This window comes from Chiloscyllium punctatum, chromosome 34 (assembly GCF_047496795.1).
Source record: "Chiloscyllium punctatum isolate Juve2018m chromosome 34, sChiPun1.3, whole genome shotgun sequence".
Lineage (NCBI taxonomy): Eukaryota > Metazoa > Chordata > Chondrichthyes > Orectolobiformes > Hemiscylliidae > Chiloscyllium > Chiloscyllium punctatum.
In genome coordinates, this window is record NC_092772.1 from 73,548,422 (window position 1) to 73,561,385 (window position 12,964).

Below are 12,964 nucleotides of genomic sequence, written 5' to 3' on the forward strand. Positions count from 1 at the left end.
TTGACAGAGTGGGGGACAGTCTGCTCTTCCCTGAGTGTGTTACTTTGACAGAGTGGGGTCAGTCTGCTCTTCCCGAGGTGAGTTACATTGAGCTAGAGGGGTCACTCTGGTCTCCCCTGGGTGTGTTACATTGACAAAGGGGGGGGGGGGGGGGGGGCAATCTACTCTTCCCTGGGTGAGTTACATTGACAGAGTGGGGTCAGTCTGCTCTTCCCTTTGTGTGTTACATTGACAGAATGGGGTCAGTCTGCTCTTCCCTGGGTGTGTTACATTGACAGAGTTGGGTGAGTCTGCTCTTCCCTGGGTCTGTCATAATGACAGAGTGGGGTCAGTCTGCTCTTCCCTGGGTGGGTTACATTGACTGAGTGTGGTCAGTCTGCTCTTCCCTGGGTGGGTTACATTGACTGAGTGTGGTCAGTCTGCTCTTCTCTGGGTGGGTTACATTGACAGAATGGGGTCAGTCTGCTCTTCCCTGGGTGTGTTACATTGACAGAGTGGGGTCAGTCTGCTCTTCGCTGGGTGCGTTACATTGACAGAGTGGGGTCAGTCTTGTCTGCCCTGGGTGTGTTACATTGACACAGAGGGGTCAGTCTGCTCTTTCCTGGGTGTGTTACATTGACAGAGTTGGGGCAGTCTGCTCTTCCCTTTGTGAGTGACATTGAAAGAATGAGGTCAGTCTGCTCTTCCCTGGGTGCGTGAAATTGACAGAGTGGGGTCAGTGTGCTCTTCCCTGGGTGTTTTACATTGTCAGATTGGGGTCAGTCTGCTCTTCCCTGGGTGTGTTACATTGACAGAGTGGAGTCATTCTGCTCTTCCCTGGGTGGGTTACATTGACAGAGTGGGGTCAGTCTGCTCTTCCCTTTGTGAGTTACATTGACAGACTGGGGTCAGTCTGCTCTGCCCTGAGTGTGTTACATTGACAGAGTGGGGTCAGTCTGCTCTTCCCTGGGTGTGTTACATTGACAGAGTGGGGTCAGTCGGCTATGCCCTGGTGGTGTTACTTTGACAGAGTGTGGTCAGTCTGCTCTTCTCTGGGTGTGTTACATTGACAGAGTGTGGTCAGCCTGCTCTTCCCTGGGTGTGTTACATTGACAGAGTGGGGTCAGTCTGCTCTTCCCTGGATATGTTACATTGACAGGGTGGGGTCTGTCTGCTCTTCCCTTTGTGAGATACATTGACAGAGTGGGGTCAGTCTGCTCTTCCCTGAGTGAGTTACATTGACAGAATGGGGTCAGTCTGCTCTTCCCAGGGGGTGTTACATTGACAGAGTGGGGTCAGTCGTATCTTCCCTGGGTGAGTTACATTGACAGAGTTGGGTCAGTCTGCACTTCCCTGGGTGTCTTACATTGACAGAGAAGGGTCAGTCTGCTCTTACCTGGATGTGTTACATTGACAGAGTGGGGTGAGTCTACTCTTCCCAGGGTGTGTTACACAGACAGAGTGGAAACAGTTTGCTCTTCCCTGGGTGGGTTACATTAACAGAGTGTGGTCAGTCTGCTCTAACATGACTGGGTTACATTGACAGAGTGGGGTCAGTCTGCTCTTCGCTGGGTGCGTTACATTGACAGAGTGGGGTCAGTCTATTCTTCCCCGGGTGTGTTACATTGAGAGAGTGGGGTCAGTCTGCTTTTCCCTGGATGTGTTACATTGACAGAGTGGGGTCAGTCTGCTCTTCCCTGGGTGTGTTACATTGACAGAGTGGGGTCAGTCTGCTCTTCCATGGGTGTGTTACATTGACAGAGTGGGGTCAGTCTGCTCTTCCCTGGGGGTGTTACATTGACAGAGTGGGGTCAGTCTGCTCTTCCCTGGGTGGGTTACATTGAGAGAGTGGGGTGAGTCTGCTCTTCCCAGGGTGTGTTACATCGACAGAGTGGAAACAGTTTGCTCTTCCCTGGGTGGGTTACATTGACAGAGTGGGGTCAGTCTGCTCTTCACTGGGTGCGTTACATTGACAGAGTGGGGTCAGTCTTGTCTGCCCTGGGTGTGTTACATTGACACAGAGGGGTCAGTCTGTTCTTTCCTGGGTGTGTTACATTGACAGAGTGGGGGCAGTCTGCTCTTCCCTTTGTGAGTGACATTGAAAGAATGAGGTCAGTCTGCTCTTCCCTGGGGGTGTTACATTGACAGAGTGAGGTCAGTGTTCTCTTCCCTGGGTGTCTTACCTTTACAGAGTGGGGTCGGTCTGCTCTTCCCTGGGTGTGTTACATTAACAGAGTGAGGTCAGTCTGCTCTTCCCTGTGTGTTACATTGACTGAGTGGGGTCAGTCAGGTCTTCCCTGTGTATGTTACATTGACAGAGTGTGGTCAGTCTGCTCTTCCCTGGGTGTGTTACATTAACAGAGTGAGGTCAGTCTGCTCTTCCCTGTTTGTTACATTGACTGAGTGGGGTCAGTCATGTCTTCCCTGTGTGTGTTACATTGACAGAGTGGGATCAGTCTGCTCTTCACTGGGTGTGTTACATTAACGCAGTGGGGTCGGTCTGCTCTTCCCTGGGTGGGTTACACTGACAGAGTGGGGTCAGTCTACTCTTCCCTTTGTGAGTTACATTGACAGACTGGGGTCAGTCTGCTCTTCCCTGGGTGTGTTACATTGACAGAGTGGGGTCAGTCTGCTCTTCCCTGCGTGTGTTACATTGACAGAGTGTGGTCAGTCTGCTCTTCCCTGGGTGTGTTATATTGACAGAGTGGAGTCAGTCTGCTTTTCCCTGGGTGTGTTACATTGACAGAGTGGGGTCAGTCTGCTCTTCCCTTTGTGAGTTACATTGACAGACTGGGGTCAGTCTGCTCTTCCCTGGGTGTGTTAGATTGACAGAGTGGGGTCAGTCTGCACTTCCCTGCGTGTGTTACATTGACAGAGTGTGGTCAGTCTGCTCTTCCCTGTGTGTGTTACATTGACAGAGTGGAGTCAGTCTGCTCTTACCTGGGTGTGTTACATTGACAGAGGGGGGTCAGTCAGCCCTTTCCTGGGTGTGTTACATTGACAGATTGGGGTCAGTCTGCTCTTCCCTGGGTGTGCTACATTGACAGAGGGGGGTCAGTCTGCCCTTCCCTGTGTGTGTTACATTGACAGAGGGTGCTCAGTCTGCTCTTCCCTGGGGGTCTTACATTGACAGAGTGGGGTCAGTCTGCTCTTCCCTGGGGGTGTTCCATTGAAAGGGTGGGGTCAGTCTGCTCTTTCCTGGGGGTGTTAAATTGACAGAGTGGGGTCAGTCTGCTCTTCCCTGGGTGTTTTACATTGAAAGGTTGGGGTCAGTCTGCTCTTCCCTGGGGGTGTTAAATTGACAGAGTGAGGTCAGTCTGCTCTTCACTGGGTGTGTTACATTGACAGAGTGGGGTCTGTCTGCTCTTCCCTGCGTGTATTACTTTGATAGAATGGGGTCAGTTTGCTCTACCCTGGGTGTGTTATATTGACAGAGTTGGGTCAGTCTGCTCTTCCCTGGGGGTGTTACATCGACAGAGTGGGGTCAGTCTGCTCTTCCCTGTGTGTGTTACATTGACAGAGTGGGGTCAGTCTGCTCTTTCCTGGGTGGGTTACATTGACAGTGTGGGGTCAGTGTGCTCAAACCTGGGTGGTTACATTGACAGAGTGGGGTCAGTCTGCTCTTTACAGGGTGTGTTACATTGACAGAGTTAGGTTGGTCTGCCCTTCCCTGTGTGTGTTACGTTGACAGAGTGGGGTCAGTGTGCTCAAACCTGGATGCGTTAAATTGACAGAATGGGGTCAGTCAGCTCTTCCCTGTGTGTGTTACATTGACAGAGTGGGGTCAGTCTGCTCTTAACAGGGTGTGTTACATTGACATAGTGGGGTCAGTCTGTTCTTCCATGGGTGTGTTACATTGACAGAGTGGGGTCAGTCTGCTATTCCCTGTGTGTAACATTGACAGAGTGGGGTCAGCCTGCTCTTCCCTGTGTGTGTTAGATTGACAGAGTGGTGTCAGTCTGTTCTTCCATGTGTGTGTTACATTGACAGAGTTGGGTCAGTCTGTTCTTCCATGGGTGTGGTACATTGACAGAGTTGTGTCAGTCTGCTCTTCCCTGTGTGTGTTAGATTGACAGAATGGGGTCAGTCTGACCTTCCCTGGATGTGTTACATTGACAGAGTGGGGTCAGTTGGATCTTCCCTGGGTGAGTTACATTAACAGAGTGGGGTCAGTCTGCACTTCACTGTGGGTGTTACATTGAAAGAGTGGGGTCAGTCTGCTCTTCCCTGGGGGTGTTAAATTAACAGAATGGGGTCAGTATGCCCTTCCCTGGATGTGTTGCATTCACAGAGAAGGGTCAGTCTGCTCTTCCCTGGGTGTGTTACATTGACAGAGTGGGGTCAGTCTGCTCTTCCCTGGGTGTGTTCCATTGTCAGAGTGGGGTCGGTCTGCCCTTCCCTGTGTGTTTTACATTGACAGAGTGGGGTCAGTCTGCTCTTTACAGAGTGTGTTACATTGACAGAGTGGGGTCAGTCTGTTCTTCCCTAAGTGTGTTTCATTGACAGAGTTGGGTCAGTCTGCTCTTCCCTGGGTGTGTTCCATTGACAGAGTGCGGTCTGTTTGCTCTTCCCTGGGAAGGGTACATTGACCGATTGGGGTCAGTCTGCTCTTAACTGAGTCGGTTACATTGACAGAGTTGGGTCAATCTGCTCATCCCTGTGTGTGTTATATTGACAGAGGGGGTCAGTCTGCTCTTTCCTGGGTGGGCTACATTGACAGAGTGGGGTCAGTGTGCTCAAACCAGGGTGCGTTAAATTGACAGAGTGGGTTCCGTCAGCTCTTCCCTGGGTGTGTTACATTGACAGAGTGGGGTCGGTCTGCCCTTCACTGTATGTGTTACATTGACAGAGTGGGGTCAGTCTGCTCTTTCCTGGGTGGGTTACATTGACAGAGTGGGGTCAGTCTGCTCTTCCCTGGGTGTGTTACGTTGACAGACTGGGGTTAGTCTGCTCTTCCCTGGGGGTGTTACATTGACAGAGTGGGGTCAGTCTGCACTTCCCTGGGTGTGTTACATTGACAGAGTGTGGTCAGTCTGCTCTTCCCTGGGGGTGTTACATTGACAGAGTGGGGTCAGTCAGCTCTTCCCTGGGGGTGTTACATTGACAGAGTGGGGTCAGTCTGCTCTTCCCTGGGTGTGTTACATTCACAGAGTGGGGTCGGTCTGCCCTTCCCTGTGTGTGTTACATTGACAGAGTGGGGTCAGTCTGCTCTTCCCTTTGTGAGTTACATTGAAAGAGTGGGGTCAGTCTGCTCATCCCTGGGTGTGTTACATTGACAGAGTGAGGTCAGTCTGCTCTTCCCTGGGTGTGTTACATTGACAGAGTGGGGTCAGTCTGCTCTTCCCTTTGTGAGTTACATTGAAAGAGTGGGGTCAGTCTGCTCATCCCTGGGTGTGTTACATTGACAGAGTGGGGTCAATCTGATCTCGCCTGGGTGTGTTACATTGACAGTGTGGGGTCAGTCTGCACTTCCCTGGGTGTGTTACATTGACAGAGTGGGGTCAATCTGATCTCGCCTGGGTGTGTTACATTGACAGTGTGGGGACAGTCTGCTCTTCCCTGGGTGTGTTACTTTGCTAGAATGGGGTCAGTCTGCTCTTCCCTGGGTGTGTTATATTGACAGAGTTGGGTCAGTCTGCTATTCCCTGGGGGTGTTACATTGACAGAGTGTGGTCAGTCTGCTCTTCCCTGGGGGTGTTACATTGACAGAGTGGGATCAGTCAGCTCTTCCCTGGGGGTGTTACATTGACAGAGTGGGGTCAGTCTGCTCTTCCCTGGGTGTGTTACATTGACAGAGTTAGGTTGGTCTGCCCTTCCCTGTGTGTGTTACGTTGACAGAGTGGGGTCAGTGTGCTCAAACCTGGGTGCGTTAAATTGACAGAGTGGGGTCAGTCAGCTCTTCCCTGTGTGTGTTACATTGACAGAGTGGGGTCAGTCTGTTCTTCCATGGGTGTGTTACATTGACAGAGTTGTGTCAGTCTGCTCTTCCCTGGGTGTGTTACATTAACAGAGTGGGGTCAGTCTGCACTTCCCTGTGTGTGTTACATTGAAAGAGTGGGGTCAGTCTGCTCTTCCCTGGGGGTGTTAAATTAACAGAATGGGGTCAGTCTGCCCTTCCCTGGATGTGTTGCATTCACAGAGAAGGGTCAGTCTGCTCTTCCCTGGGTGTGTTACATTGTCAGAGTAGGGTCGGTCTGCCCTTCCCTGTGTGTTTTACATTGACAGAGTGGGGTCAGTCTGCTCTTTACAGAGTGTGTTACATTGACAGAGTGGGGTCAGTCTGTTCTTCCATGTGTTTGTTACATTGACAGAGTTGGGTCAGTCTGCTCTTCCCTGGGTGTGTTACATTGACAGAGTGGGGTCAGTCTGCTCTTCCCTGTGTGTTACATTGACAGAGTGGGGTCAGTCTGCTCTTCCCTGGGGGTGTTACTTTGATAGAATGGGGTCAGTCTGCTCTTCCCTGGGTGTGTTATATTGACAGAGTTGGGTCAGTCTGCTCTTCCCTGGGGGTGTTACATCGACAGAGTGGGGTGTGTCTGCTCTTCCCTGGGGTGTTTTATTGACAGAGTGGGGCCAGTCTGCTCTTCCCTGGGTGTGTTATATTGACAGAGTTCGGTCAGTCTGCTCTTCCCTGGGTGTGTTACATTGACACAGTGGGGTCAGTCTGCTCTTCCCTGGGTGTGTTACATTGACAGAGTGGGGCCAGTCTGCTCTTCCCTGGGTGTGTTATATTGACAGAGTGGGGTCAGTCTGCTCTTCACTGGGTGTGTTACATTGACAGAGTGGGGTCAGTCTGCTCTTCCCTGGGTGTGTTACATTGACACAGTGGGGTCAGTCTGCTCTTTCCTGGTAGTGTTACATTGACAGAGTGGGGTTAGTCTGCTCTTTCCTGGGGGGGTTACATTGACAGAGAGGGGTCAGTGTGCTATTCCCTGGGTGTCTTAAATTGACAGAGTGGGGTCAGTCTGCTCTTCCCTGGGTGTGTTACATTGACAGAGTGGGGTCAGTCTGCTCTTCCCTTTTTGAGTTACATTGACAGATTGGGGTCAGTCTGCTCTTCCCTGGGTGTGTTACATTGACAGTGTGGGGTCAGTCTGATCTTCCCTGTCGGTGTTACATTGACAGAGTGTGGTTTGTCTGCTCTTCCCTGGGTCTGTTACATTGACTCGGGGGGGTCAGTCGGCTCTTTGCAGGGTGTGTTACATTGACAGAGTGGGGTCAGTCTGATCTTCCCTGGGTGTGTTAACTTGACAGAGTTGGGTCAGTCGGCTCTGCCCTGGGTGTGTTACTTTGACAGAGTGGGGTCAGTCTGCTCCTCCCTGGGTGTGTTACATTGACAGAGAGGGGTCAGTCTGCTCTTCCTTGGGTGTTTTACATTGACCGAGTGGGGTCAGTCTGCTCTTCCCGCGGTGTGTTACATTGACAATGGGGTTAGTCTGTTCTTCCCAGGGTGTGTTACATTGACAGAGTGAGGTCAGTCTGCTCTTCCCTGGGTGTGTTACAATGACAGAGTGGGGTCAGTCTGCTCTTCCTTGGGTGTTTTACATTGACCGAGTGGGGTCAGTCTGCTCTTCCCGCGGTGTGTTACATTGACAGAGTTGGGTCAGTCTGATCTTCCCTGGGGTATAACGTTGACAGAAAGGGATAAGTCTGCTCTTCCCTGGGTGTGTTAGATTGACAGAGTGAGGTCAGTCTGCTCTTCCCTGGGTGTGTTTCAATGACAGAGTGGGGTCAGTCCTCTCTTCGCAGGGTGTGTTACATTGACAGAGTGGGGTCAGTCTGCTCTTTCCTGGGTGTGTTACATTGACAGGGTTGGGACAGTCTGATGTTCCCTGGGTGTATAACGTTGAGAGACAGGGGTCAGTCTGCTCTTCCCTGGGTGTGTTACATTGACAGAGTGTGGTCAGTCGGCCCTTCCCTGGGTGTGTTACATTGACAGAGTGAACTCAGTCTGCTCTTCCCTGGGTATGTTGCAATGACAGAGTGTGGTCAGTCTGCTCTTCCCTGTGTCTGTTATATTGACCGAGTGAGGTCAGTCTGCTTTTCCCTGGGTGTGTTACATTGCCAGAGTGGTGTCAGTTAGTTCTTCCCAGGGAGTGTTACATTGACAGAGAGTGGTCAGTCTGCTCATCCCTGGGTGTGTTACATTGGCGGAGTGGGGTCAGTCTGCCCTTCCCTGGGTGTGTTACATTGACAGAGTGGGGTCAGTCTGCTCTTCCCGGGCTGGGTTATATTGGCAGAGTGGGGTCAGTCTACTCTTCCCTGGGTGTGTTTCATTGACAGAGGGGGGTCAGTCTGCTCTTCCCTGAGTGTGTTACATTGACAGGGTGGGGTCAGTCTGCTCTTCCCTTCATGTGTTCCATTGACAGAGTGGGGTCAGTCTGCTCTTCCCTGGGTGTGTTACATTGACAGAGTGGGGTCAGCGTGCACTTCCCTGGGTGTTTTAAATTGACCGAGTGGGTTGAGTCTGCTCTTCCCTGGGAGTGTTACATTGACAGAGTGGGGTCAGTCTGCCCTTCCCTGGGTGTGTTACTTTGACAGGGTGGGGTCAGTCTGCTCTTCCCTGGGTGCGTGACATTGACAGAGTGGGGTCAGTCTGCTGTTCCCTGGGTGTGTTACATTTACAGAGTGGGGTCAGTCTGCTCTTCCCTGGGTGTGTTACATTGACAGAGTGGGGTCAGTCTGCTGTTCCCTGGGTGTGTTACATTGACAGAGTGGGGTCAGTCTGCTCTTCCCTGGGTGTGTTACATTGACAGAGTGAGGTCAGTCTGCTCTTCCCTGGGTGTTTTGCAATGACAGGGTGGGGTCCGTCTGCTCTTCCTTGGGTGTTTTACATTGACCGAGTGGGGTCAGTCTGCTCTTCCCGCGGTGTGTTACATTGACAGAGTTGGGTCAGTCTGATCTTCCCTGGGGGTATAACGTTGACAGAAAGGGGTCAGTCTGCTCTTCCCTGGGTGTGTTGCAATGACAGAGTGTGGTCAGTCTGCTCTTCCCTGTGTCTGTTATATTTGACAGGGTGAGGTCAGTCTGCTCTTCCCTGGGTGTGTTACATTGCCAGAGTGGTTTCAGTCTGCTCTTCCCTGGGTGTGTTACATTGACAGAGAGGGGTCAGTCTGCTCTTCCCTCGGTGGGTTACATTGAAAGTGTGGGGCCAGTCTGGTCTTCCCTGGGTGTGTTAAATTGACACAGTGGGGTCAATCTGCTCTTCCCTGGGTGTGTTACATTGAGAGAGTGGGGTCAGTCTGCTCTTCCCTGGGTGTGTTACATTCACAGAGTGGGGTCAGTCTGCTCTATACAGAGTGTGTTACATTGACAGAGTGGGGTCAGTCTGTTCTTCCATGTGTGTGTTACATTGACAGAGTTGGGTCAGTCTGCTCTTCCCTGGGTGCGTGACATTGACAGAGTGTGGTCAGTCTGCTCTTCCCTGGGTGTGTTACATTCACAGAGTGGAGTCAGTCTGCTCTTCCCTGGGAGTGTTACATTGACAGAGAGGGGTCAGTCTGCTCTTCCCTGTATGTGTTACATTGAATGTGTGGGGTCAGTCTGCTCTTCCCTGGGTGTGTTACATTGACACAGTGGGGTCAGTCTGCTCTTCCCTGGGTGCGTGACATTGACAGAGTGCGGTCAGTCTGCTCTTCCCTGGGTGCGTGACATTGACAGAGTGGGGTCAGTCTGCTCTTCCCTGGGTGTGTTACATTGACAGAGTGGGGTCAGTCTGCTCTTCCCTGGGAGGGTTACATTGACAGAGTGGGGTCAGTCTTCTCTTCCCTGGGTGTGTTACATTGACTGATTGGGGTCAGTCTGCTCTTCCCCAAGTGTGTTACATTGACACAGTGGGGTCAGTCTGCTCTTCCCTTAGTGTGTTACAATGACAGAGTGGGTTCAGTCTGCTCTTCCCTGGGTGTGTTACATTGCCAGAGTGGTTTCAGTCTGCTCTTCCCTGGGTGTGTTCCATTGACAGAGAGGGGTCAGTCTGCTCTTCCCTCGGTGGGTTACATTGAAAGTGTGGGGTCAGTCTGCTCTTCCCTGGGTGTGTTAAATTGACACAGTGGGGTCAATCTGCTCTTCCCTGGGTGTGTTACATTGACAGTGTGCAGTCAGTCTGCTCTTCCCTGGGTGCGTGAAATTGACAGAGTGGGGTCAGTCTGCTCTTCCCTGGGTGTGTTACATTCACAGAGTGGAGTCAGTCTGCTCTTCCCTGGGTGTGTTACATTGACAGAGTTGGGTCAGTCTGCTCTTCCCTGGGTGTGTTACATTGACAGAGAGGGGTCAGTCTGCTCTTCCCTGGATGTGTTACATTGAAAGTGTGGGGTCAGTCTGCTCTTCCCTGGGTGTGTTACATTGACACAGTGGGGTCTGTCTGCTCTTCCCTGGGCGCGTGACATTGACAGAGTGGGGTCAGTCTGCTCTTCCCTGGGTGCGTGACATTGACAGAGTGGGGTCATTCTGCTCTTCCCTGGGTGTGTTACATTGACAGAATGGGGTCAGTCTGCTCTTCCCTGGGTATGTTACATTGACCTAGCCAGGTCAATCTTCTGTTCCCTGGGTGCGTTACATTGACAGAGGGGGCTCAGTCTGCTCTTCCCTGGGTGTGTTACATTGACAGAGTGAGGTCAGTCTGCTCTTCCCTGGGTGTGTTACAATGACAGAGAGGGGTCAGTCTGCTCTTCCCTGGGTGTGTTACAATGACAGAGTTGGGTCAGTCTGCTCTTCCCAGAATGTGTTATATTGCCAGAGTTGGGTCAGTCTGATCTTCCCTGGGTGTGAAACGTTGACAGAAAGGGGTCAGTCTGCTCTTCCCTGGGTGTTTTACATTGACAGAGTGGGGTCAGTCTGCTTTTCCCTGGGTGTGTTACATTGACAGACTGGGGTCAGTCTGCTCTTCCCTGGGTGTGTTACATTGACAGAGTGAGGTCAGTCTGCTCTTCCCTGGGTGTGTTACATTGACAGAGTGGGGTCAGTCTACTCTTCACTGGGTGTCTTACATTGACAGAGTGGGGACAGTCTGCTCTTCCCTGGGTGTGTTACATTGACAGAGTGTGGTCAGTCTGCTCTTCCCAGGGTGTGTTACATTGACAGAGTGAGGTCCGTCTGCTCTTCCCTGGGTGTGTTACATTGACAGAGTGGGGTCAGTCTACTCTTCCCTGCATGTGTTACATTGACAGAGTGCGGTCAGTCTGCTCTTCCCAGGGTGTGTTACATTGACAGAGTGGGGTCAGTCTGCTCCTCCCAGAGTGCGTGACATTGACAGAGTGGGGTCAGTCTGCTCTTCCTTGGGTGTTTTTCATTGACAGAGTGGGGTCAGTCTACCCTTCCCTGGGCGTGTTACATTGACAGAGGTGGGTCAGTCTGGTCGTCCCTGGGTGTGTTACAGTGACAGAGTGGGGTCGGTCTGCTCTTCCCAGGGTGCGTTAGATTGACAGACTGGGGTCAGTCTGCTCTTCCCTGGGTGGGTTACGTTGACTGAGTGCGGTCAGTCTGCTCTTCCCTGCGTCTGTTACATTGACAGAGTGGGGTCAGTGTGCTCTTCCCTGGGTTTGTTACATTGACAGAGTGGGGTCAGTCTGCTCTTCCCTGGGTGTGTTACAGTGACAGAGTGGGGTCAGTCTGCTCTTCCAAGGGTGTGTTACAATGACAGAGTGGGGTCAGTCTGCTCTTCCCTGGGTGTGTTACATTGACAGAGTGGGGTCAGTCTGCTCTTCCCTGGGTGTGTTACATTGACAGAGAGGGGTCAGTCTGCTCTTCCCTGGATGTGTTACATTGAAAGTGTGGGGTCAGTCTGCTCTTCCCTGGGTGCGTGACATTGACAGTGCGGTCAGTCTGCTCTTCCCTGGGTGCGTGATATTGACAGAGTGGGGTCATTCTGCTCTTCCCTGGGTGTGTTACATTGACAGATTGGGGTCAGTGTGCTCTTCCCTGGGTATGTTACATTGACCTAGCCAGGTCAATCTTCTGTTCCCTGGGTGCGTTACATTGACAGAGGGGGCTCAGTCTGCTCGTCCCTGGGTGTGTTACAGTGACAGAGTGGGGTCGGTCTGCTCTTCCCAGGGTGCGTTAGATTGACAGACTGGGGTCAGTCTGCTCTTCCCTGGGTGTGTTACATTGACTGAGTGCGGTCAGTCTGCTCTTCCCTGGTTGCGTGACATTGACAGAGTGGGGTCAGTCTGCTCTTCCCTCGGTGTTTTACATTGACAGAGTGGGGTCAGTCTGCTCTTCCCTGGGTGTGTTACATTGACAGAGTGTGGACAGTCTACTCTTCCCTGGGTGTGTTACATTGACAGAGTGAGGTCAGTCTGATCTTCCCTGGGTGTGTTACATTGACAGAGTGGGGTCAGTCTCCTCTTCCCTGGGTGTGTTACATTGACAGAGTGGGGTCAGTCTTCTCTTCCCTGGGTGTGTTACATTGACAGAGTGGGGTCAGTCTGCTCTTCCCTGGGTGTGTTACATTGACAGAGAGCGGTCAGTGTGCTCTTCCCTGGGGGCGTGACATTGACAGAGTGGGGTCAGTCTGCTCTTCCCTGGGTGTGTTACATTGACAGAGTGGGGTCAGTCTGTTCTTTCCTGGGTGCGTGACATTGACAGAGTGGGGTCAGTCTGCTCTTCCCTCGGTGTTTTACATTGACAGAGTGGGGTCAGTCTGCTCTTCCCTGGGTGTGTTACATTGACAGAGTGGGGACAGTCTGCTCTTCCCTGGGTGTGTTACATTGACAGAGTGAGGTCAGTCTGCTCTACCCTGGGTGTATTACATTGACAGAGTGGGGTCAGTCTTCTCTTCCCTGGGTGTGTTACATTGACAGAGTGGGGTCAGTCTGATCTTCCCTGGGTGTGTTACATTGACAGAGTGGGGTCAGTCTCCTCTGCCCTGGGTGTGATATACTGACAGAGTGGGGTCAGTCTGCTCTTCCCTGGGTGTGTTACATTGACACAGTGGGGTCAGTCTGTTTTTCCCTGGGTGTGTTACATTGACCGATTGGGGTCAGTCTGC